Source organism: Bubalus kerabau, chromosome 1 (assembly GCF_029407905.1).
Source record: "Bubalus kerabau isolate K-KA32 ecotype Philippines breed swamp buffalo chromosome 1, PCC_UOA_SB_1v2, whole genome shotgun sequence".
NCBI classification, from domain to species: domain Eukaryota; kingdom Metazoa; phylum Chordata; class Mammalia; order Artiodactyla; family Bovidae; genus Bubalus; species Bubalus kerabau.
In genome coordinates this window covers 193,219,818-193,244,874 of record NC_073624.1, presented here as the reverse complement: position 1 = coordinate 193,244,874, position 25,057 = coordinate 193,219,818, and the positions used below count along the sequence as shown (strand labels likewise).

The window sequence follows — 25,057 nt, the reverse complement described above, 5'->3', positions numbered from 1 at the left end:
GGTAACTGAAAAAAAAATCCCATTTTCTCTCTTGTTCTTTTTACTCTAAGCCAGCTTTCTCTCCACAATTAGTTTTTCATGACTTTTAAGAATAAATGCATTGGTACATGTCTCATGAGTACTGAAAAAACTTAGTTTTTTAAAAAAATCTGCATATTATCTGTCATCAAAGTTTAATAATCTTTTTATGATCATAAGGCCTGGTCTTGATCTCAGTACAATTTTTTTTTATAATTTTTTTTTTAGATAAAAATATTACAGATGATAGCTTTTATTCACCATTTTTTGCTTATTAGTATGTAATAATATTAAGGTAACCTATATTATTTTAATGCAAATGGTTAATAGCGCACTTCTGTCATGGTATATAGAATATTATCAGTTATTACATGGTAAAAATGCAGAAACTATATACATTCATACAGAATAAAATGCTTTTTCAGATATTGCAAAGTAAATCTTTAATGTCTTTAATACTTAAATAATCTAATGATGCAGCAAAATTATCAGTTCAGTTCAGTTCAGTCGCTCAGTCATGTCCGACTCTTTGCGACCCCATGAATTGCAGCACGCCAGGCCTCCCTGTCCATCAGCAACTCCTGGAGTTCACTCAGACTCATGTCCATCGAGTCAGTGATGCCATCGAGTCAGTGACGCCATCCAGCCATCTCATCCTCTATCGTCCCCTTCTGCTCCTGCCCCCAATCCCTCCCAGCATCAGAGTCTTTTCCAATGAGTCAACTCTTCGCATGAGGTGGCCAAAGTACTGGAGTTTCAGCTTTAGCATCATTCCTTCCAAAGAAATCACAGGGCTGATCTCCTTCAGAATGGACTGGTTAGATCTCCTTGCAGTCCAAGGGACTCTCAAGAGTCTTCTCCAACACCACAGTTCAAAAGCATCAATTCCTCGGCGCTCATCTTTCTTTATAGTCCAACTCTCACATCCATACATGACCTCTGGAAAAACCACAGCCTTGACTAGACGGACCTTTGTTGGCAAAGTAATGTCTCTGCTTTTGAATATGCTATCTAGGTTGATCATAACTTTCCTTCCAAGGAGTAAGTGTCTTCTAATTTCATGGCTGCAATCACCATCTACAGTGATTTTGGAGCCCCCAAAAATAAAGTCTGCCACTGTCCACTGTTTCCCCATCTATTTCCCATGAAGTGATGGGACTGGATGCCATGATCTTCGTTTTCTGAATGTTGAGCTTTAAGCCAACTTTTTCACTGTCCTCTTTCACTTTCATCAAGAGGCTTTTTAGTTCCTCTTCACTTTCTGCCATAAGGGTGGTGTCATCTGCATATCTGAGGTTATTGAGATTTCTCCCGGCAATCTTGATTCCAGCTTGTGCTTCTTCTAGCCAGCGCTTCTCACTTAGCATTTGTCATTGCCTTCCCAATTCTGGTCTTTAAGTGATTGGACTGGTAGTGACTCTATAACATATTGAGATGCTTCATTTGCACTGTAAAAGAAATAAAATTCCACAGATAATTTCTTTAAAATTAGAAAATGCTTGTTCTTGCTGTCTTTTTTTGCCAAGAAGAAACTGTCTAGTACTGGAGTAAACACAATCCATCCTTCTCTTTCATTTAATGCAACTATTAAACATGGGAGAATGGAACAGGTATTTGAGGATTTTAAAAAGTAAATAGTATCATGCAGATTGAGAAGACAAGAATTTGAAATACCACCAAACCAGCAGTGAGTTTATTATTTTTCTCTCTCTCTTCTGGACTCCACACAGCCCAAACTCCAAATGATCATTAGGCCATGTGTAGAAAGAGCTCTCTGTAGAAAATTCTGAAAGAGATGGGAATACCAGACCACCTGACCTGCCTCTTGAGAAACCTATATGCAGGTCAGGAAGCAACAGTTAGAACTGGACATGAAACAACAGACTGGTTCCAAATAGGAAAAGGAGTACGTCAAGGCTGTATATTGTCACCCTGCTTTTTTAACTTATACGCAGAGTACGTCATGAGAAACACTGGGCTGGAAGAAGAGCAAGCTGGAATCAAGATTGCTGGGAGAAATATCAATAACCTCAGATATGCAGATGACACCACCCTTATGGCAGAAAGTGAAGAGGAACAAAAAGCCTCTTGATGAAAGTGAAAGAGGAGAGTGAAAAAGTTGGCTTAAAGCTCAACATTCAGAAAACGAAGATCATGGCATCTGGTCCCATCACTTCATGGGAAGTAGATGGGGAAACAGTGGAAACAGTGTCAGACTTTATTTTTCGGGGCTTCAAAATCACTGCAGATGGTGACTGCAGCCATGAAATTAAAAGACGCTTACTCCTTGGAAGGAAAGTTATGACCAACCTAGATAGCATATTCAAAAGCAGAGACATTACTTTGCCAACAAAGGTCAGTCCAGTCAAGGCTATGGTTTTTCCAGAGGTCATGTATGGATGTGAGAGTTGGACTGTGAAGAAAGCTGAACACTGAGGAATTGATGCTTTTGAAGTGTGGGGTTGGAGAAGACTCTTGAGAGTCCCTTGGACTGCAAGGAGATCCAACCAGTCCATTGTAAAGGAGATCAGTCCTGGGTGTTCTTTGGAAGGAATGATGCTAAAGCTGAAACTCCAGTACTTTGCTCACCTCATGTGAAGAGTTGACTCATTGGAAAAGACTCTGATGCTGGGAGGGATTGGGGGCAGGAGGAGAAGGGGATGACAGAGGATGAGATGGCTGGATGGCATCATCGACTTGATGAACATGAGTCTGAGTGAACTGCGGGAGTTGGTGATGGACAGGGAGGCCTGGCGTTCAGTGATTCATGGGGTCGCAAAAGAGTCGGACACGACTGAGCGACTGAACTGAACTGAACTGAGAGAGAGCTCTCAGGCATATTTCTAGCTTAAATCAAGGAAGAAGAAGATCTCCCTCATGCTCAGAGAAAGTAGGGGAAATATCTCCTTTAATAAAATTGCCTACATTTTCTCTTGACCTGTCTGCAAAACAATTCAGTGATAATGGTGGTGGAGACAACAGTGGCAGCAATAGGAATCACAAAAATCTGAGACAGGAACCTTCCTCTCTCATCTGCAGAGCTTTTATTCTCATTACCTTTTGCCTCTGTCCTCCTATTACTGAGACTCAGAAGTAAATATAGTCCTGCAAAGTACACAGCTTAGTGAAGTAGTGTTAGTCAGTCACTCGTGTCTCACTCTTTGCGACTCCATGGACTGTGCCTGCCAGGCTCCTCTGTCCATGTGATTCTCTAGCCAAGAATACTGGAGTGGGTATCCATCCCCTTCAAGGAATCTTCCCGCCCCATGGATTAAACCTGAGTCTCTTGCTTTGCAGGCGGATTCTTTATTGTCTGAGCCACCAGGGAAGCACTTAGTGACGTAACTAGAGCCCAGCCTTTCTGGAAACAGAAATAAAATGAGAACCACACGGTTATGGAAGATACCAGGGAGAAAATGGAGAGGAAGAAACTAGGGAAAGTAATCCCATAAAATTGTTTACCAACTCCTTTGCTCACCTTTAAGTTGTATATGTGTGAATATGATCCTAAAATTTCTTAGAGAAATCATCTGCTAACCACGGGGCTACCTCAGTCCCATGTTGACAAACACAGAGGATAGATTTGAATATTAATGAAAAGGCTTTGAAAATTGATAGTGAAAATCTGACAATAAAACGAAAAGCCCCCAGAAGCCTTGAAAGCTTGGAACATGAAACCTGAGCCCAACTATGTTCAGTTCAGTTCAGTTACTCAGCCGTGTCCGCCTCTTTGTGACCCCGTGGACTGCAGCACTCCAGGCTTCCCTGTCCATCAAAATCTTGGGGTTTACTCAAACTCATGTCCATTGAGTCGGTGATGCCATCCAACCATCTCATTCTCTGTTGTCCACTTCTCCTCCCACCTTCAATCCTTCCCAGCATCAGGGTCTTTTTCAAATGAGTCAGCTCTTCGCATCAGATGTCCAAAGTATTGGAGTTTCAGCTTCAACATCAGTCCTTCCAATGAATATTCAGGACTGATTTCCTTTAGGATGGACTAGTTGGATCTCCCTGATGTCCAAGGAACTCTCAAGAATCTTTTCCAAACCACAGTTCAAAAGCATCAATTCATTGGCGCTCACCCTTCTTTAGGGTTCAACTCTCACATCCATACATGACTACTGGAAAAACCATAGCCTTGGATAGATAGACCTTTGTTGGCAAAGTAATGTCTCTGCTTTTTGAAAAAAATCATTAATTTATTTTAATTGGAGGCTAATTCCTTTACAATATTGTAGCAGTTTTTGCCATACATTGACATGAATCAGCCATGGGTGTACATGTGTCCCCCATCCTGAACCCTCCTCCCCTCTCCCTCCCCATCCCATCCCTCAGGGTCATCCCAGTGCACTGGTCCTGAGCACCCTGTCTCATGCATCAAACCTGGACTGGCGATCTATTTCACATGTGGTAATATACATGTTTCAATGCGATTCTCTCAAATCATCCCACCCTCGCCTTCTCCCACAGAGTCCAAAAGACTGTTCTTTACATCTGTGTCTCTGTTGCTGTCTCACATACAAGGTCATCGTTACTATCTTACTAAATTCCATATACATGTATTAATATACTGTATTGGTGTTTTTCTTTCTGACTTACTTTACTCTGTATAATAGGCTCCAGTTTTATCCACCTCATTAGAACTGATTCAAATGCATTTTTTTTAATAGCTGAGTAATATTCCATTGTGTGTATGTACCACAGCTTTCTTATCCATTCATCTGCTGATGGACATCGAGGTTGCTTCCATGTCCTGGCTATTGTAGACAGTGCTGTGATGAACATTGGGATACACGTGTCTCTTTCAGTTCTGGTTTCCTCAGTGTGTATGCCCAGCAGTGCGATTGCTGGGTCGTATGGCAGTTCTATTTGCAGTTTTTTAAGGAATCTCCACACTGTTCTCCATAGTGGCTGTACTAGTTTGCATTCCCACCAACAGTGTAAGAGGGTTCTCTTTTCTCTGCACCCTCTCCAGCATTTATTGTTTGTAGAATTTTTGATAGCAGCCATTCTGACCGGGGTGAGATGGTACCTCATTGTGGTTTTGATTTGCATTTCTCTGATAATGAGTGATGTTGAGCATCTTTTCATGTGTTTGTTAGCCATCTGTATGTCTTCTTTGGAGAAATGTCTGTTTAGTTCTTTGGCCCATTTATTGACTGGGTCTTTTATTTTTCTGGTATTGAGCTGCATGAGCTGCTTGTATATTTCTGAGATTAATTCTTTGTCAGTTGCTTTCTTTGCTATTATTTTCCCCCATTCTGAAGGCTGTCTTTTCACCTTGCTTATAGTTTCCTTCGTTGTGCAAAAACTTTTAAATTTAATTAGGTCACATTTGACAACTGCTTTGATTTTTCCCAGAGATCCCTGGGACTCTGTTCGTATTTTATCCCAGTCGTTTTCTCTCTACTCATACTGAGTAATTTCTTCCAATCAATCATTAAGTTTGCTGACTGTCTCTGTCATCTCTATTCTACTATTCAATATATCCAGAGAAATTTATATTTTGGTTATTTTTTTCTTAATTCTAATATTACATTTAGGTTTTCTTTATGTAGTATACTTGTTTGCTGAAACTTTTCATCCTTCCATTTATTTCATTAATGTTTGTACTTGCTTGTTGGAACACCATTATAATTGATATTTTGGTCTTTGTCAGATAATCCCAAACTCTGTGCCATCTCAAAGTGGAAATCTACTGAATGTCTTTTCCCATGCAAGTTGAGATTTTCCTGTTTCTTTACAGAGGGTGTAATTTTGGATTGTATCCTAGACATTTTTAATAATATATTAGAACACCGTCAGTCTTACTTAAGTCCTAGAAAGAAGAAAGTTTTTTTTTAGCATGAAATCAACATAGTTGGAGAACATAGGTGTTCTCCAACATAGATAGAGAAGCTCTATACACTCAGCAAAAACACTCCTGGGAGCTGACTGTGGCTCAGATCATGAACTCTTTATTGCAAATTCAGGCTTAAATTGAAGAAAGTAGGGAAAACCACTAGACCATTCAGGTATGACCTAAATCAAATCCCTAACGATTATACAGTGAAAGTGAGAAATAGATTTAAGGGACTAGATCTGATAGACAGAGTGCCTGATGAACAATGGATGGAGGTTCATGACACTGTATAGGAGGTGGTGATCAAGAGGATCCCCAAAGAAAAGAAATGCTAAAAGGGAAAACAGTTGTCTGAGGAGGTCTTACAAGTAGCTGAGAAAAGAAGAGATGCAAAAGGCAAAGGAGAAAAGGAAAGATACACCCATCTGAATGCAGAGTTCCAAACCATAGCAAGGAGAGGTAAGACAGCCCTCCTCAGTGAACAGCGCAAAGAAACAGAGAACAACAGAACGGGAAAGACTAGAGGTCTCTTCGAGAACATTAGAGATACCAAGGGAACATTTCATGCAAAGATGGGCTCAATAAAGGACAGAAATGGTATGGACCTAACAGAAGCAGCAGATATTAAGAAGAGGTGGCAAGAATACACAGAAGAACTGTACAAAAAATATCTTCATGACCCAGATAATCATGATGGTGTGATCACTCACCTAGAGCCAGACATCCTGGAATGTGAAGTCAAGTGGGCCTTAGGAACATCACTACGAACCAACCTAGTGGGGATGATGGAATTCCAGTTGAACTATTTCAAATCCTAAAAGATGATGCTGTGAAAGTGCTGCACTCAATATGTCAGCAACTTTGGAAAACTCAGCAGTGGCCACAGGACTGGAAAAGGTCAGTTTTCATCCCAATCCCAAAGAAAGGCAATGCCAAAGAATGCTCAAACTACCGCAGAATTGCACTCATCTCACATGTTAGCAAAGTAATGCTCAAAATTCTCCAAGCCAGGCTTCAGCAGTACGTGAACCGTGAACTTCCACATGTTCAATCTGGTTTTAGAAAAGGCAGAGGTACCAGAGATCACATTGCCAACATCCGCTGGATTATGGCAAAAGCAAGAAATTTCCAAAAAAATTTGCTTTATTGACTATGCCAAAGCCTTTGACTGTGTGGATAACAACAAACTGTGGAAAATTCTTAAAAAAGATGGGAATACCAGACTACCTGGCCTGCCTCTTGAGAAATCTGTATGCAAGTCAGGAAGCAATTGTTAGAACTGGACATGGAAAAACTGACTGGTTCCAAATAGGAAAAGGAGTATGTCAAGGCTGTATATTGTCACCCTGCTTATTTAACTCATATGCAGAGTGTATCATGAGAAACGCTGGGCTGGGTGAAGCACAGGCTAGAATGAAGTTTGCTGGGAGAAATATCAATAACCTCAGGTATGCAGATGACACTACCCTTATGGCAGAAAGTGAAGAAGAACTAAAGAGCCTCTTGATGAAAATGAAAGAGGAGGGTGAAAAAATTGGCTAAAGCTCAACATTCAGAAAATGAAGGTCATGGCATCTGGTCCCATCACTTCATGGCAAATAGACAGAGAAACAGTGGAAACAGTGGCAGACTTTTTTTGGGGAGGGCTCCAAAATCACTGCAGATGGTAACTGCAGCCATGAAATTAAAAGATGCTTACTCCTTGGAAGAAAAGTTATGACCAACCTGCTGCTGCTAAGTCACTTCAGTCGTGTCCTACTCTGTGCGACCCCATAGACAGCAGTCCACCAGGCTCCCCTGTCCCTGGGATTCTCCAGGCAAGAACACTGGAGTGGGTTGCCATTTCCTTCTCCAATGCATGAAAGTGAAAAGTGAAAGTGAAGTCACTCAGTCGTGTCTGACTCTTTGCAACCCCACGGATTGCAGCCCACCAGGCTCCTCCGCCCATGGGATTTTCCAGGCAAGAGTACTGGAGTGGGGTGCCATTGCCTTCTCCATGACCAACCTAGATAGCATATTAAAAAGCAGAGACATTACTTTGCCTAAGTGTTTTATTCTTTTCATTGCAATGGTGAATGGAATTTTTTCCTTAATTTCTCTTTCTGTTTTCCATTTGTTAGTGTATAGGAATGCAAGAGATTTCTCTGTGTTAATTTTATATCCTGCAGCTTTACTATATTCATTGATTAGCTCTAGTAATTTTTTGGTGGTGTCTCTAGGGTTTTCTATGTACAGGATCAATCTACGTAAAGAAACAAAAGACCTATATATAGAAAACTATAATACACTGATGAAAGAAATCAAAGATGACCCAAATAGAAGGAGAAATAAACCATGTTTGTGGATTGTGAAAATGAGTATACTACCTAAAGCAATCTATAGATTCAATGCAATCCCTCTCAAGCTACCAACAGTATTTTTCACAGAACTAGAACAAATAATTTCACAATTTGTATGGAAATACAAAAAGCCTCAAATAGCCAAAGGAATCTTGAGAAAGAAGAGTGGAACTGGAGGAATCAACCTGCCTGACTTCAGACTATACTATAAAGCTACAGTCATCAAGACAGTATGGTACTAGCACAATGACAGAAATATAGATCAATGGAACAAAATAGAAAGCCTAGAGATAAATCTATGCACCTATGGACACCTTATCTTTGACAAAGGAGGCAAGAATATACAATGGAGAAAAGACAATTTCTTTAACAAGTGGTGCTGGGAAAGCTGTTCAACTACTTGTAAAAGAATGAAACTAGAACACTTTGTAACACCCTACACAAAAATAAACTCAAAATGGATCAAAGATCTAAATGTAAGAGCAGAAACTATAAAACTCCTAGAGGAAAACATAGGCAAAACACTCTCTGACATACATCACAGCAGAATACACTGTTGGTGGGAATGCAAACTAGTTCAGCCACTATGGAGAACAGTGTGGAGATTCCTTAAAAAACTGCAAATAGAACTGCCTTAAGATCCAGCAATCCCACTGCTGGACAAACACACCGAGGAAACCAGAATTGAAAGAGACACATGGACCCCAGTGTTCATTGCAGCAGTTTATAATAGCCAGGACATGGAAGCAACCTAAATGTCCATCGGAAGATGGATGGATAAGAATGCTGTGGTACATACACACAATGGAATATTACTCAGCTATTAAAAAAATGCATTTGAATTAGTTCTAATGAGGTGGATAAAACTGGAGCCTATTATACAGAGTAAAGTAAGTCAGAAAGAAAAATACCAATACAGTATATTAACACATGCATATGGAATTTAGGAAGATGGTAACGATGACCCTATATGTGAGACAGCAACAGAGACACAGATGTAAAGAACAGACTTTTGGACTCGGTGGGAGAAGGCGAGGGTGGGATGATTTGAGAGAATCGCATTGAAACATGTATATTACCACATGTGAAATAGATCGCCAGTCCAGGTTTGATGCATGAGACAGGGCACTCAGGGCCGGTGCACTGGGATGACCCTGAGGGATGGGATGGGGAGGGAGAGGGGAGTGGGGTTCAGGATGGGGGACACATGTATACCCATGGCTGATTCATGTGAATGTATGGCAAAAACCACTACAATATTGTAAAGTATTTAGACTCCAAATAAATAAATAAATTAATTTTTTTAAAAAACAGTTGTCAGAGGTCCCAGAAGTCAACAAAAGGAGACAAGAAATACAACTGAAGATTTCTCAAATTTGGCTAAAGATTAAACCATCAGATTCAAGAAGCCAAGTAAACTCCAAACAAGAAATACTTGAAGCCGGAGATATCACAGTCAGAATTACCACAAACACTGACAGCTAAAGACAGAAAAAAATGACACAGAGAAACAACGTCTTATTTCTGGGGGAACAGTGATTCTAATGACAGCAGATTTTTCCTTGCAAACCATGAAAGTCAGCTGATGGCACACCTTTTTGAAATAGTGAAAGAAAGGATTGACAAAATAGATGGAAAGTGAAATTCAGAATGAATTTCTGATATGACAGAATGCAGGAATGAAAGAATATTCTCAGATGAATAAAAATATTATAACTAGAAAGACCTGCTTTAAAAGCTGATAAATTTTGCAGATTTTAGGTGAGTATGTTCAAATGTATTGTTTTAGAATTTACAAGAAGAAGGCTATTTCTTTGTTGTTGTTGTTGTTTACTCATTTTATCACTGTGGAAACTCTACCCATCCATCAGAACCCTGATTAATTTCCACTTTTAGCCTTCTGGATCATCTCTCACTCTATACATGTACCTGGCAGACCTTAGCACTACTTTTCTTATAACTCATACCGTTCGCTCCCTCTCCTTTTAATCACTTTGTGGACAACGATCTTGCTCAATACTTGTTTTTGTCCTCAGTGTATAGTGTAATGATTGAGCATCCCAGGTGCTCAGGCTGTGTATTTGTGCATAGAAATGAATTCATGATAGGAAAATGGTATCTTTTCTTGGTTTATAATAAAAGAAAGGCTGAGCTTATCTTGTTTTATTTCTTGGCTGCTAGTGTATTTCTTATTAGATACTGGCCAGAACATAAATCAGATACTTTATATTTCTACTTTGGCAAGACATGTTGTAGGGATAAGACTGGGATACATAATTCTTAAGGAATTATTATGAAAAGTGGTTATTCTTAAAATATTTCTCTTCTCAAGATGCTTTACTGTTTAAGCTTTATTTTAATTAGAATATTATTTGTATTAGAAAATATTTTAATGGTGCTATTTAACACAGTATGAATATTAAAATATGATGAGCATAACTTTGCGAAACAAAAATCATTTTAACTTAGAAAACTCCCTGAGGTCCTCCTTGTAGTTTTTAAGAGTTCTTCTTACTATAAGCATCTGAAAGTACAGCTTAGGCTCACGGTTTACTTACATAACATTTTCAGTGAATCATAATACTTGTTAAGCATCTATTCTGTGCTATAGTTTTTTTTAAAATGTCACCTCCTTTAACCTTTTAAGAGTTTTCTATCATAAGAGATTGTTACCCATTTTAACATGTAAGAAAGCTAAGTTTAATGGTTAATGGTTAGCATGTTTCAGATAGGCCATCGCATGTTTTATCTAAAATATTTTATCTAAATTAATTAGCATTCCTAGAAAAATGATTGCTTTCCTAATTTTACTGTTGGGAAAACTGGGGTTTCAAAAACAGAACTTTCCCATATCACAGAGCTAAAATCTGAGGTTTGGATTCAAACCCTAGAATATTTGACATAGAGCCTCAATTTTTAAGATTTCATTTTTTGCATTTTGCCTTTTTTATGCTTAATGCAGAAAACAGGTCATGAAAAAATTATTATTAAATTCCAATCAAGATTTTAGAAAACATCAAATCATCTTTGAGAAAAGTTTTTACCATCTCATTTATTATCAATTGCCTCAGCGTATAGACGTAAAAAACTGCAATCTTAATGTATCTAGAGTTGGAATCACTTGTCCTTAAGTATACATGTTTTATTTGACAGATTATATCAAAGCAGTATATTAAACAATAATATTTAAGAGCATCACATATTTGTAATTGTGTTATAATTAAAATTATATTCTTTAAATTTCTCCAGTTTATAGAATTATTTCTTTACTTGAATAAAAATACTGGCCATATAGTAGAAAGCAAGTTTTGAAAAGTAACAAAATGACTAAAATTTGGCAAGGTAAAAAAAGAATGTTGTGTCAAACAGTTTTGATTTGGTTTGTAGTTATGAATGCATGCTGTCAATGATTTTACTAGTGTACTAAAAAAGCAATTTTTTACAGCTTTTTAGTAGCATGATATTTTTAGTTTTAATTGTCCCTGTTTAATGCCTTCAGGATATGATTACATTATAACATTATAAAAATGCGTTAGCCAAAATTCCTGATTTATATGCAATCAGAACACTTCTAAATTTTTCCAGCTGTATCCTTAAACTTACTTCACAAGAATCTTTAACTGTGTTTCATCTTACCTATTTTTTAAAGTCATGACAGTTTTTTAATTTCCAAGACAGATGAAATCACTAACGTAATTTTATTTGTTATGTATAAAGCCTAAGAACTCTGATTTATCTTTTTTAAAATTAACCTAGGAATGAGAATACCAGTTTTAGCCATGTTTGTGGTTGACTGCACAGTAAGTTCTCATTACTGATTTACAAGAGTTAGATGTGTAATCTACCACATGTGGCTTTTTGAATGTGCCACTAGATTTATATTTTCAGAGTTTCACTGAAATCTAAATTAAGAATTTCAGATGGTATATATTATTAATGATATATAAAACTACAATGATGTACATGGGAGTTTGGCTTCGTTAAAATTCTCTAAGGATTTAAGAGTTGAACTTCTAAAGCTGTCCGATAACTCCCTCTTACATTTTCTGAAGAGAGATGCAAAATGGATGTGAAGTGGAATAAATCTAGAATACAATAGCAGGAGCACAAAACTAGCCTGCAGGCATAAATTTTCTTAATTGTTCTGCCTTCCATACAAAAGTGATCCTTTTCATTACCCTCATGTGGAGAGGAGGCGGGTCAGGTTTAATGGTGTGACTTAATAAACCTTAAGGAAGGTCTGTTGTTGTTCAGTGGATAAGTCACGTCAGGGTAAAAACAACAAAAGCACCAACAAAATCTGTTTTGAATGTGTACTGTGAAGTTCTCTCCATCTCTCAGAAGGACAGAAGTATTTAGGAATTGGCCACCTCTGCTCACCCTACATACCACTCTCCCTCTGGACTCCCTTTCTTTCACTTTTTCTAAACATTTACTTAAACCATCTTTCACCTTCTTCTTTCTGCACCATATTAATACTTCATATAAAAGCTTGCCAAGGATTTCAAAGTGGTATATATACACTGTGCACTGGTGCAGTGCCTTAGATATCGCCATTGCACCTTAAGGTAGCAAAATAAAATGAGGCATTACTTACTGTCCTATTTTCCTTCAGAAGTCCATTAAAAATATAATGCACACAAACTTTTTTAACATGCATATTCCCATTTGTAGTTAATTTTGTCTCAGTACACAGAACAAGGTCAAACTTATACTAAATTAAGCAAAGAAAATGTTACATCTAGCTTTCTATGGAGAAGGCAATGGCACCCCACTCCAGTACTCTTGCCTGAAAATCCCATGGGCGGAGGAGCATGGTAGGCTCCAGTCCATGGGGTCGCGAAGAGTCGGGTACGACTGAGCGACTTCACTTTCACTTTTCACTTTCATGCATTGGAGAAGGAAATGGCAACCCACTCCAGTGTTCTTGCCTGGAGAATCCCAGGGACAGGGGAGCCTGGTGGGCTGCCCTCTACGGGGTCGCACAGAGTCGGACACAACTGAGGCGACTTAGCAGCAGCAGCAGCAGCTTTCTATAATATATTAAGATTGTATCTTTCACAAGTTCCTACTTGATTCCAAGTGGCTGAAAATATAAACTTGTCAATTAATATTTTTTCTAGTTTAAATTACTACCTTGTTTTTGCTTTTGTTTGCTTTTAGCTCATATTCATTTTGCCAGATAATCCCCCAAATTCTCATTTGATTCTTTCCAAGTAGCCTGGGTGATATGCTGTAGATCAGAAATCACCATTCTTTCTCTGCCCTTGGAGATCTTTAGGTCTTTGTTGCTTCACAGTGAAGAAAGTCTTAGTTTACATGGCAACACAACACACCACTGCACTTGGGTCCCAGGAATGTAGCTGGTGGAGTCAACTCAAGAATATTCAACTCAGGGTTCTGTAACCTTCCTATTCAGGTCTCTTCACCCGTTCCTCACCTTCCCACCCATACCACTCCCCACCCTTCCAGCTTCTACTGGAGACACTGCTCAGCTTCTAGTATGTCATCTCTGTGTGTGTTTGTGCATGTGTATGTGTGTGTGTGTGTGTGCGTGTGTGCTCAGTCATGTCCAACTATTTGCGACCCCATGGATTGTAGCTCCTCTGTCCCTGGGATTTTCCAGGCAAGAGTACTGGAGTGGATTGCCATTTCTTTCTCCAAGATATCTTCCCAACTCAAGGATTGAACCCTAGTCTCCTACATCACCTTCATTGGCAAGCAGATTCTTTACCACTAGCGCCACCTGGGAAGCCCCCTGCATTAAACCACCCACCCCTTGACAGTGAGAATCAAAGTAGGCTCAGAAGTGATAGTTAAGTCTCTCTCTATAGTCACACCATATTTTCCTTAATTCTCTATTTGAGCCATGCTATATTGACCTGGGATTTCCCAATCCATATCCTCTACAATTCCAATAGAATACCAGTAATCCTAATCCCTTCCAACCTGCTATCAGAGCAGAGTCTTTAGATGACTAGGAAAACATCACCTGTGTAGAAATACAAAAGAGAATTGTGTATTGGTGTGCTTTAAAATTATTATCACTGTATATACAAAGCATAGTCTATACATTGTGAATAAACAAATTGATTTCTCAGTGCTTTCTTGCCCATGTGACACACACTGAAGGAGAGATGGTCAATAGTCATGGTAAATAATTAGATTAATTGGTATGTTAAAAGATAAAAAGGAAATGAGGCATTAAAAATGAAATAAAATGAAGCATAGAAAAAAACAGTAGATCTAAGGAAGAGATAACCTGGGAACACCAGGGTGGAAAAAAGAGTATTTATAATTTTAATTATTTTATTTTTTTTTTGCAGTCCCAGCCCCTCCCTATTTATAATTTTAAATGTGGTGATCCAGAAATGCCTTACTGAAAAAGTGTTGTTGTTACAGAATGGAGCTTGGGTTTGCTCACTTGTGCACGGTAAAACCAATCTACTAACACCAGGTGTGGTGAAGAACGTGCAGACGTGGAGTAGGTGCCAGACAAGGAGTTGAGAGCAGCTAATGTGCAAAAACTTCAAACTCACTGATAAGTTGCAGGGAAGCATTTTAAAAGGAAAGATGAGGGAGAGGAGGAGATATGATTGCTGGAGATATGATCAGCTTGTGCACAATTCTCTGATTGATTGGTGGTGAGGTAATAGGGTGTTGTCAGAGGGCTTAACATTATCAGTCCTCAGGCTCCAGTTGGACTGGGGACTATATGCTCATGGTCATCATATAGTTCTTCCATTTGGTAGGGGCTGTAATATCTATAAAACAACTCAGGAATGTGTATCAGATACAGTTTCTATATACATCAGGGAGGAACTAAAGATTCTGTGACGGCCTTATGGCTGACTTGTTTAAATTGTTATAGCCCTGCTGGTCCAGCTGCTGCTTTTGTCACTGTATGTTCACAAGTTTTCAATCATTAATTTTTTTTTTTTGTATATATTAATCCCAAATTCCTAATTTATCACTCATTAATTCTTGAGCTAGGCTTTTGTCACCCAGGGGAGGCCTGGGAGATTACAGGTTTACTGCGAGAGGCAGGTAGAGGACATGGCAAGAAGGGTCTCCCCTAGGAAGGCTCCATAGGATCCTGCTTGGTTACAATATTTTTAAAAATTGATAGATGATCTAGAAAGAGATCTATGTAGAGAATGTTCCAGACAGCTGAAAAGCCAGTGAAGAAGCCTTGAGGTAAAAACATGCTTGTGTCATTTGAGAAATGACTCCTACCCCTCACCCCCAAAAAAGCCAATATAGTTGGAGTACAATGAAAGAAGGAGGTTATTATAGGAATTTTTTGATTTTGTGTTTCTTCTTGTGACAACTTTGGTAAATTGTAACATTTATTAGCATGCTGTTTTATATATTACCATATTGTCTTTAGGATTTGTAGAGACATTTCCTTATTCATTTTTGATGGTAGTGTATTTGTATTTGTCACTCTTTTATTCTTAATCAGCTTACTAGGAAAGTTTCCATTTTTGTCAATTTTCTTTTACATTTGTTTTATTTTTCCATGATTTTCCTCTTTATTATTTCCTTCCTTCTGCTTTCTTAAGCTTTGATGCTCTCTTCTTTTCCCATCTCCTGGGAGGAATTTTAACCATTGATTTTTCAGTCTCTTGTTTTTTCCCTAATATACACTAAGAATTTTCCGAGGTATTGCCATTGCAGTTCACATATTTTTGATGTGGTTTATTTTTATTATAACTATGTTTAAAGTACTTTCTAATTTCCATTATAAATTCTTTGACTTGTGGACTGTTTAGAAGTGTATCATCTCATGTCTAGACTGTTTGGTTTTTTCTGGTTATCTTTTTAGTTCTTTAGATTATTTACATCATGACCAGTGAACATGCTTTGGATTATTTCCACATTTGAAATGTATTGAGTGTTTTCCAATACTCACTAAGTGGTCAGTTTTATAAATATACCATGTACATATAAAAAGAATGTGACTTTTGTTGTGTGCAATGTTATTAGGTCAGTTAAGACAGACATGCTGATTTATTGTTTGGATTTGTTATGTCCTTAGTGAATTTTTTATGGTTGTTCCATCAGCTGTAAAGAGACACATTAAAGTTTCCCAGTTTAATTGTAGATTTGTCTATTTCTCTTCTTAATTCTATTCATTTTGCTTTATGTATTTTGAACCTATAAGTTGTGATCGGAGAAGGCAATGGCACCCCACTCCAGTACTCTTGCCTGGAAAATCCCATGGACGGAGGAGCCTGGTAGGCTGCAGTCCATGGGGTCGCTAAAAGTCGGACACGACTGAGCGACTTCACTTTCTCTTTTCACTTTCATGCATTGGAGAAGGAAATGGCAACCCACTCCAGTGTTCTTGCCTGGAGAATCCCAGGAACGGGGAAGCCTGGTGGGCTGTCGTCTATGGGGTCACACAGAGTCGGACACGACTGAATTGACTTAGCATAGCATAGCATAGCATAAGTTGTGATATCTTTGTTGTAGAAATCCTTTTATTATAAAAACAATCCTCTATCTTTTATATGCTTGTGGCTTAAATTCACTTTGCTATAATTTGCACAATTGTAGTATTTATATGATCTCTTCTACTCTGTTTTGGTTAATTTTTACATATTATACCATTTTATTTTCTTATACTTTTAACTTATCTATGTCCTTATTTTTAAAGTGTATCTCTAGGAAGCAGAGTACAGCTAGGGTTTATTTTTATTATGCAGTTCTATCATTTTAGTTTGAGTTTACTATATTTAGTCTTTTATATTTAATTAAATTTTTGGTATGAAATGTTATCTGTTTTATTTTTCACTCTATTTCTTGTTTCTTTACCTTTTTTTGCCTTTTTATATAAGTAAATCCAATATTCGTATTCCATTTTCTTTACAATTGTGGGTATATATTATTTTCCTATTCTTTTGAAATTACTGTATGTCTTATGCATGTCTCCTTTTACTGGTCTGATATTGCTAGACTTTTGAACACTTAAACTCCATTCATTCCCCCCACTATATTCAGTTCTCTGTGTTTTAAAATTGTAGAACATTAAAATCAGTGTTTTGTAGACTTGATATTTATTTACAGTTTATATGTTTATTCTTTATTTTCTTTGCATTTTCATGTTTCATTATGAGATTTTTTTTCCTTCTTTTTGAAGAAAATTCTTCAACATTTCTTTATACTGATAATTTTTGCTGATTAGCTTTTTAATGTATTAAAGTATCATTGGTTTATAACATTATGTTTCATGCATACATTATATAGTATTTCAACCTCTGTGTACACTATATTATGCTCATTACCATAAGTTTAGTTTCATCTGTCACCATGCATTTAAACCCCTATTTTGCCCTCCCCATTGCCACTTCCACTTTGGTAACCCACTACTCTGTTGTCTGTATCTTTTGGTTTTTATCTGGTTTTGTTTGTTCATTTATTTTGTTTTTGTTTGTTTATATACACATGTGAGTAAAGTCATATGGTATTTATCTTTCTTCATCTATTATACTTATTTCACTTAGCCTAATTCCTTCAAGGTCCAAGCAAATTGTCACAGATAACAAGATTGCATCCTTTTTTTTTTTTTTTTTTAATAATTGAGTAGTATTGTGTATATATAACACATCTTCTTAATCCATTCATCTATTGATGGGCACTTAGGTTATTTCCATATCCTGATTCTTGATGGAAAACAGTGTGGATATTCCTCAAAAGGTATAAGAATAGCATTACCAGTTGATCTATCTATTCCATTTCTGCATATTCATCTGAAAGATGAAAGCACTAATTCAGAAAGAGAGATGCATTCCTGTATTTATCACAGCATTATCTATACCAATATTTTGATATAATGTACCATTAGAAGGGGTTTCTATCTCTAATTTACAAAAAGATGCATTTGGTTTGTGGTGGCCCAGTGAATGTGGATTTCAGGTTCCATATCTTTATGTTAAAAATGTCTTTATTTCATCACCATTTATTCTCTAATTTTCATATGGAAGTGACTTCTCTCTCACAATGTACCCTTTCTTCACTTGGCTGGTGATTTTTATTTGTGATCTTAAGTTGACTTTCCTGTGGGAATTTTCTGTTTGCTGAGATGATATCATAGTGATATTTCATTTGTTTTTACTTAACTGACAAGGAATTCTGTAATCCTTGCATGATCCCCAAATTGTATGATCAATTTGTACATTACATTCATGGCTTAGTATTCTTTTGGCTTTACACTTATGCATGATGATGGCTTGGGTTTTGATTTGTTTATGGAGTCTTTTCTAGCATTCCCAGAATTTATTTTGAGCCAGAGTTCCTTGTTGCTTCCCTACATTGGGATTTTTAAAGTTATATTCAAGTATGTTTCAAAGTCATTAACAGCATCAATTCCAGGCTTTCTTATTTGTATATGGATCTTAGTTCTTTATTCACCAAATACCTGTCATGCATTTTGGAACCACACCCATTATTTAATAAGACTTGTGTCTTATATGATACCCAGGTTCTGACAGCATTAACTCATGATCTTATCACTCAAGCCTTGAACTTTTTAAGCTTTGTTCCTGTACTTGGAATTATTTTTACGTCAACCTTAGCTATATATTAAAAAAATTTGTATATTGTATATTATTTGACATTTCTATGTGGTTTTCACAAAAGAGTCTCATTCTCCCATGATATAGGAACATACAAACAACATTTTAATGTCTAAACAATATTTTGCCTTATTTGACCACAGAGCCTGTTATACTTTTTTATTAAACTAATACTGTTTTTGATTATTCTTAGGAGTCACTTTTTTCATAGTATTTGTAGAAACTATACTGTTAAGAATGTTATAGATGACTTAAACATTTAAGAGGATCTGGAAGCCTATTCTTAAATACCTTTATAATTATAGTGATATTAAACTCTTAACTTATATATTTATAATTTTATATTCCTAGATCATCTTGTCTCTTAATGGAAGAGAGGCAGATAATTTGCAAAGTAGTAAGGCGAGTATTTGTTTTAAAATATGTTCAAAGCCCAATTTGAATATTATTGTGTAAGTGGATTTTACATTTTCTGGGCACCATTATTAAGTTATTATAAATTTTTTCTAATTGGTGGATGAAATACATTTGTTTCTTCTAAATTATATTTTTTTATTCAAAGCCCTCAATCGACTCACATTTTATATTAGTCTTTCTATGCTTTTCCTTTAAAGTGCCCCTTACTGAGAATGTGCCAGATACCGTGCTGATGCAGAGATGTACTACATGGCTTGCATATTTAAAGAACAGAAGCTTCCCCTCTATCAGTAGCATCAATTCCCATAAGAATTTGCTTACCCTTTTCCATAATCAATCCTTTGTTCAGAAATTCCACACCCAACTTTCACTTCTTTCCCTGACTTACCTCTTCCCACTCAGTGATACCACCAACCTGTTTCACTCTCTAAAACTGTTTCCTGCTTTGATTTTCCCCTATTCAGTGTCTTAAAAAAATTATCCCATAATATCCTATGTATGTCTTTATGTCTAGTGATAACATTTTTAAATGGGTGTTTGTGTAGCTTATACTCCTGAAGGCAGAGCTCAGTATGTACCTTTGGCCCTTGTCACATACATTACATTAGGATTCAAGAAATAGTAGGACACTTAGATAAATAACTTACCTCATAGGGTGCAATCGTAAGGTAAATAACTTGTTAGGATTGTGCCAGGAAAGCTAGGATTCAGAACTGAGGCAGTTTACCTCCTGGCTAAAAGCAACAGTTCTGCAGCTGGAAGACTTACTTTTGGTAGAATACACCCATTTGATCACATACAAACTCAGGGCACTCAAAATCCAGAAGGAAGGGATGAGGAGGGAGGTGGGAGTGGTGTTCAGGATGGGAAGACACATGTACACCCATGGCTGATTCATGTCAATGTATGGCAAAAATCACCACAATATTGTAACCTTATTAGTCTTCAATTAAAATAAATTAATTAAAAAAAACACTCTGATTTTCTAATTAGTCTGTTATTATAACATGCATCCTGTAGAGTTTTAAAGGTTTCTGATTATCTTGAAGAGGTATATCATATCATGTCCAGTGTTTTGTTTTCAAATGTGAAATTCTCTTGACTCCTGGTGCATGATTTGATTAATTTTTAGTTGAGAAATTAGAAATTGTTTTGGTTTCCTTTGTCTTTTCATAACTTTTTTATATTGAAAAAGTGCTTTAAAAAGGGCCTGTCTTATATCTATCTTTAAATAACAGCTGTGTTAAATCCTTTCCCCTCCTAACCTCTACCCCTTATTATAATAGGAAACATGTGGGTTCTTGAAAGGACCTGAAAAGCAAGGGCTTTTAAACAGAATAATGCAAGTCATTTAAATTAGTCATGGTTACAATTATTCTCCATAACTTTCAAGTCAAAGAAAATCTCCTTTTGTGCCAAATGTAAGAACAATGAAATTCAAATTTATTAGAAACTTGGTTGAAGATTTTGACTTTACACTTAAGTAAAAGAACAATAGGAGAGGATCTTTTTTGGTTGTTAAATTACATTCTGATGTAGAAGACATTGTATTAATTACTGCTCAGATTTCATAGACATGAGTATCATTTTCTGTCTTTAATTTTCTCACTGTAAAGCTATTTTAAACACATGAACTTGGAAAATGGGAAAAAAGGAAGAAAAATCACCTATAATCACTTCACATAATATAAGTGCTATTAACAATTTAGCATATTTATGTGGTCTTTTTGTTCTATGAAAATGTGATTTGGATTTTTTGACACTTAGTTGTAATCATTCCTCTATCAATATTTGAATTTTATTTCATAAAATATTTTATAGTATAAAATATCTTGTATATTGTAAAGATCATTTTTATCACCATATATTTTAATATGACCATACAATAGTTACTGATTTCCCGTACCTAGTGGGAGAAGGCAATGGCACCCCACTCCAGTACTCTTGCCTGGCAAATCCCATGGACCGAGGAGCCTGGTGGGCTGCAGTCCAAGGGGTCGCTAGGAGTCTGACATGACTGAGCAAACTTCACTTTGACTTTTCACTTTCATGCATTGGAGAAGGAAATGGCAACCCACTCCAGTGTTCTTGCCTGGAGAATCCCAGGGACGGGCGCGTCTTATGGGCTGCCGTCTCAGGGGTCGCACAGAGTCGGACATGACTGAAGCGACTTAGCAGCAGCAGTGAAGAATTTAGTGTCCCCAGAGAGGTCACTGTTTATTCTTTCTCATCCTTGTACCACTGGGCTGGTGCTGGGAAGATACCAAAGTTTTACACTGTTGCATTCCCCCTGCTTCCCACTGCTGCTTCTAAGTCAGAATCTCTCCTATCCTCATATAAAAACTCACCATTTGAGCTGATACTCTGATCTTTGCCATCATATCCTTCACTGTCACTGTGACTCATCTCTCTCCTTGATCCCTGCCCACATTTCATGTGGATATTGGCTATGTTTCCCACCTTCCTGAGTTAATTGTGATCAGGTGCAATTCCATGTTCATGGTATCAGTTCCCTGAGCACTACTTAATGATTCTTTGACCTCAACCTCTACCTCTGCCCTTTTATACCCTCATGGCAATACCTAAGTCGTGTCTTGGAATTTCAGCTCTGAAATCTAAAAATCCCTAAATCCCTCTCATATCACAGTCTCCAATACTTCTTTGGAAAGTGTCTCTTCTTCTACTTCATTGATGACTCCATTCTCCTGACCACTGTATTCATTTTTAATGATCAAGCTCCAACCCTTCCTCTTTAGTTATCAAGCATAGAGCCGTTGCAAGTTCTATCTTTTCTCTGACTCTTAAGTTTTACTGTAATCTCTTACACCCTGGGATTCTTCCTTTATACCTGATCAACAAAACCTCAGCCCAGATTTCATCCAAACGGAAACCTTCTCTGTGTCAGCCATTAGGTTATATACCATTCAACTGGGCATGTTAGTACCACCCAGGCTCTTGCTCCCCATCCACTGCAGAACCATATACTTTCTGATCCATTAACATTAAGTATTTCCTGCCTTCTTCATCGGCTGTCTTTTCTGTTTCTCTCAGTTGCTATTCCAAGCTTCTGTTTCTTTTCCAAAAAGTATTTCCAACTCCCATTCACCTTTGACCCATGCCTCAGATAACATTGCCTCCTTTTTTTCACTTAGACATACAAAATGTTATAAATTAAGCTCCTTTACTTAATAAGCTATATCTATCAAAATTCTGTAGGAATCATCTTCCATTGTGAAACTGTAAACATTCCTCCTAAAGTCAGCAGGGAAAATGAAGAGCTCAGTACCACAGATATTTCAACAGTACATTGAAAATCCTGGCCAATGTAGTAATATTACAGAAAAATATGGGAAAGTATATAAGAAAAAGAATAATGGAGAAAATGCAGGAATTTAAAAACAAGCAACAATACCCTCTTTATTTGGGAACAATATATTTGAATGGGTATGGGTGAAGAAATATAATACTTATTAAAGTGATTAAATTTGATATGTACTGGTCCATATAGCAAAGGAATATATGACATGACAACACACACTGGCTGAATTTTAATCTACATATGGTGATGAAATTATTTCAGTTGTGAAAAACAGGAAAAAATATATGGGCATCCTAAAGGAAATTTTGTACCAAACAGTGGTCATCAGCATGCTAATTATAGTTGAGCTTGATTTAGAATTTGTGCAGAACATTTAATCTCAAATTATGTGTTTTTAAAAGTCTTAAAATGCTCAAGAGAATTTTGATATCCTTTAAGAGGGGATACTTCACTTTTACTCTGCATCTCTCTCTCTGTTCTTTCCACCTCTCTTCTTCCCTTCAGTCAGGATACAAGTTCAGTTACTCCTAAATCTTGATTTTCCATCTCTTGTTGTTTTAATAAGACCATGCCTTATCACACTCAGGGCTTCCCTGGTGGCTCAGACAGTAAAGAATCTGCCTGCAATGTGGGAGACCCAGGTTCGATCTCTGAGTCAGGAAGATCCGTTGGAGAAGGCAATGGCCACCCACCCTAGTATTCTTGCCTAGAGAATCCCATGGACAGAGGAGCCTGGTAGGCTACAGTCCATGGGCTTGCAAAGAGTCGGACATGACTGAGTGACTAACTTTCACTTTAGCACTGATAATATTCACACTATGTTTAAGAATTTTTAAAAGTTTTTATTTCACTTATTGTTGAATGGAACTAAAGAACGTGTTTCTCGCCTCTTCCTTCTCTTCTTCCTTCTGCTCATTATTGCCTTCATCTTTCCTTCTACTTTATCTAGATTTAATCATAGCGTAATTTCAATTGCCTTAATAAGCCAAATAAAGTAGGACTTATCATCTATTGATCCATTCATATGTCCCTCCACCCATCTATTAATAGAGAAGCTATTCATCTCTTTGTGGATTTGGAATGTCTGTAAGATCTATTTTAATTTCTAAATACAATGAGGAAAAAAAAAATAAATACAATGAGAAAATAACATCTTTATACTTAATCTCTTGATCATTTCTTTCTCTAGTTCTGTTTTTTAAATAACACATATATACTACATTTTGCCTAACAAATATATCTTCATTTTTCTGATAAACCAGTGGATACCAGGCCTTGACATTAGTATGAAGGTTTGAAAGAGTAGTTAAGGATATACTTTGAACTAATTTCCGTTTTCAACCCTCCAGCAATGCCTTTCCTCAAACCTGTGTGTTTCAGTCTTGAGCCTCTCTAGGGTTCTACTGTGCTCATTAACTCCTTCTTTCCTATCATTTGAGCTGTGGCTCCACTAAATCAGTCCATCTTTCTTCATGAATCTTCTCTCCCCAAAACATGGTCAAGATGATTTGTCATTTTATTTAAATTTAATTATTCCTTACCATTATTCTTCAGGTTTCTGAAGAGAGAAAAAAGTCACAGCATTTAGCTAACCATCTTTCATTAGCGTGCTCTAAATTGTAATCAAAAGCAAAATAAAATTAGCTGGTGGATGGATTCATCCTTGGTAGTCATGTGATCTTTGGCAAATCATTTTACCTGTCCATTAATTTTTTTCACAAAATGAGATTACATGTATTTTAAAAGGAGTTGAAATTTAGAAAACATACAAATAATTCAAAAAATATATATTTCTTATAACAGATATCTTGTTACTTGAGAATACATAAAATATACTCTTGGATGATTATAGTACCTTGTATTAAATAATATTTATTGAAGTATATGTCTTAATTAGTAAAATAGTATATAAATCTTTGACTAATGAGTATAAGTGATTTCATATACTATCATCTTTACTAATAATTTAAACCAAAAGGTCAAATGTTTTGCTGAAATTTTTGTCTTAAATAATATTTCAGTATCATGTACTCTGGATCAGATCGTCTTTATTAGCTAAGAAATTTTCAAAGGAAACACTTTTAGTTTTCCAAGTACCATGGATAGGTTTTAAGTTACATTAGTTAAAATGATATTTCACAAAATAAAATTTCAAAATTTTACTAACTCAGAATATAAATGTGAATTCAAGAATCTTCTTGAATAATGTAGTTTATTTTAGGGTATTTCTTTGAAATGAGATTTCAAGATTTGAGAAATGCTTAAATAATCATTGCTTTTTTATTTACATTTTCTAAGTTGTGACTATCTTACATGATGATGAACAGTGATATTTATAAAATGTATTTTTACAGTATTCCTTGGAGAATTATATAATTGATAAAATGATTCCATCTAAAATATGAAATTTAAAAGACTATTAACAGTTTATTGAGTGACATATATATATATTTCTCCTGAAATTATTTATAGGGGCTGGATATCACAGTTTAATAGATATATTTGAGGGGGAAAACTGTTATTTTCCTTTTCTTCTATTAAT

General features: G+C 36.6%; 1 protein-coding gene across 1 annotated transcript in view; it reads left to right on the top strand.

Moving 5' to 3' along the window:
• The window catches only part of ADAMTS19 (ADAM metallopeptidase with thrombospondin type 1 motif 19), a 276,274-nt gene that overhangs the window by 108,565 nt on the left and 142,652 nt on the right, over positions 1–25,057 (top strand). The window lies entirely within an intron of this gene.